The 2,246-nt window shown below is 50.6% G+C and overlaps 1 non-coding gene across 1 annotated transcript; it reads left to right on the forward strand.

The window, feature by feature from the left end:
- Positions 1 to 73, forward strand: TRNAE-CUC (transfer RNA glutamic acid (anticodon CUC)). The gene has a single exon. It is a non-coding gene; the product is annotated as a tRNA-Glu (tRNA).
- Positions 74 to 2,246: the final 2,173 nt, after the last annotated feature.

Genomic DNA, 2,246 nt, shown 5'->3' on the forward strand with positions numbered 1-2,246 from the left:
TCCCTGGTGGTCCAGTGGTTAGGACTTGGCACTCTCACTGCGGGGGCCCCAGGTTCGATCCCTGGTCAGGGAACTAAAATCCCATAAGCTGTGTGGCCAAAGAAAAACTTCCCCGATTTTGCTGTTGGGGAGACACTGCTTTGGGAAAGATCCCAGGTGTTCTTACTTGCTGCCAGTAATGATAAATCTTTCATTCTCCTGATCTTTAGCCTGGTTGTGTCTTTTCGCTCCACACCCACCAAGAGATGAACCCAGTTTTCCAGTAACACACTCCCTCCCCCCATCTCCCTCTCCCTCTCACCTCCTTTGTTCCCTCCTCTACACCCACACAAAGAAGAGACTGTTGAAGGCAGCCCTCTACAAGCCTGCAAGAGAGTTCTCCAACAGGAACTGAATTGGCCAGCACCTTGATCTTGGATTTCTCAGCCTCCAAAACTGGGAGAAATCAGCTGCTGTTGTTTAAGTCACCTGTCTGTGGTATTCTGTTACGGCAGCCAGAGCAAACTAAGGCAGTCCCTTCTCTTCCTTTTTTCCCCAAAGCCCTTCTCAACTAAACTGAAGCTTCTCAGAATTTCACACCTGAGGTTGTGCAGTTCGGGTCTACAATTCACTGGATGTGTTGCCCATGCTGGGCTCTGTGTTGGGCACTGAGCACCCGGAAGTAAAAAGTGCCTGCCCTGTTCCCGCCTCTGAGGAGTCACAGCCTGGGGAAGTGGTAGGCGGGTAGTGCTAACCAATAACCAAAATGTCAGGTGGTGGGCTAGATAAGCCTCCATGGCTCAGTGGGTGCCGGCCCTCCGCCATAGGACGAGACAGGTTGCAGGGAGTTCTCTCTCCCAAATTGTGGTTGTTTAAGTCTCCTGCAGTCAGTGATATCAGCCCACCACCTTGGCCCCATCTGATGGCACTGGCCTAGCAGCCAGACCTGAGCTAACAGCTGATGAGGGCATGTGGTCTAAGTTTTCTGCCCAACAAGGCCTCATTAGCGGTTCAGCCAGCCATCTGACAAATATTTATTGCACCTGTACTCTGTTCCAAGCCCTGGGCTAAACAAAACTCTCGTTAGCCCTGCCCCCCACCCCCCATTGATACACTCTAATAGCGGAGGCAGATGTTAAACCAGTAATCACACAAGGTACAAAATCACTGTGTGACCCACAGCAGGGTCAGGCATGGTGCTGGAGGAGCCAGGAGAGACTTCTCTGAAAAGTGCTGATTGACCTGAGATCTTTAATCAGGAATTAAACAAAGAAAAGGACATTCCTGAGAGAGGTGAGAGCATGTGCAAAGGCCCTGGGGTGGGAAGGAGCGTGGTGGGGCTAAGACATAGAGAGAGGAAAGGGAGTGTGGGGTGAGATGGCAGTTGCCGGAATGGGCTAAATTTATGGGTCTCAATTAGGGAGCGATGGCAGCCAGGTAAGGGCTTAAAGCAGGTATGAATGGAGACTCCTCCCTTCAAAGTGTGTCTCATGTCCACCCACCTGTGCCCATTTCTTCCCACCTTGACTTAGACCTCTACCATCTCACCAGGAGCTGCAGCCTCCATCCAGTCGCTTCTGCCTCTCCCTAATAACCATGCGCATGCACCAAGTTTCTGTGCAGCAGGCAGAATGAGCTTTCAAAAGCATGACTCCAACCATTGTTCAAGAAAAAATTACTCATGACACTTGTTAAAACAGTAAGGCAGACTTTGTTCAGGACAATCACGATAGGTGTAGGGACCACTGCAATGGGGTTTTTGCAAAGCTTGGGCTCAACTCCAAATGCAACTAGGAAAACTGGAAACTTATACAACAGTGGAGGGAAAATGACTAAGAAGAAACGAAACATCACGGGTCAAGGGGGATTCTGGCTAAACCGAGCTAGCAGGATTCTTGCTGTAGGCAGGTCAAGGTGATCAGACATCACCTGCCCCCACACAGCCAGCAGCATCTGCACCAGAGTGGTTCACTGGTTACAACCGACGACTGATACATCGTTGTCACCGGCATCCACAGGAGGGCCCACCTGATCCATGTGCTCAAATCCGGCTATCCTTTCCTACACTGCTTCTGGGGTTTTCCGCCCGCTGCTAAGGTTAGATAAATATTCTGTGGCATTTCCTCTTTCCTTCTAATTCTTTCATTGTTTTGAGAAGCCACTTTACATCTTTGGGATATTTCGGTGAACAGGGTGAATGGCCCCATCCAGCTGTGCTGAGCTAGGAGTGCAGGCTGCGGGGCCAAATGGCGGGCGAACTTCACTCT

Source organism: Neophocaena asiaeorientalis, unplaced genomic scaffold (assembly GCF_003031525.2).
Source record: "Neophocaena asiaeorientalis asiaeorientalis breed wild unplaced genomic scaffold, Neophocaena_asiaeorientalis_V1.1 scaffold254, whole genome shotgun sequence".
NCBI classification, from domain to species: domain Eukaryota; kingdom Metazoa; phylum Chordata; class Mammalia; order Artiodactyla; family Phocoenidae; genus Neophocaena; species Neophocaena asiaeorientalis.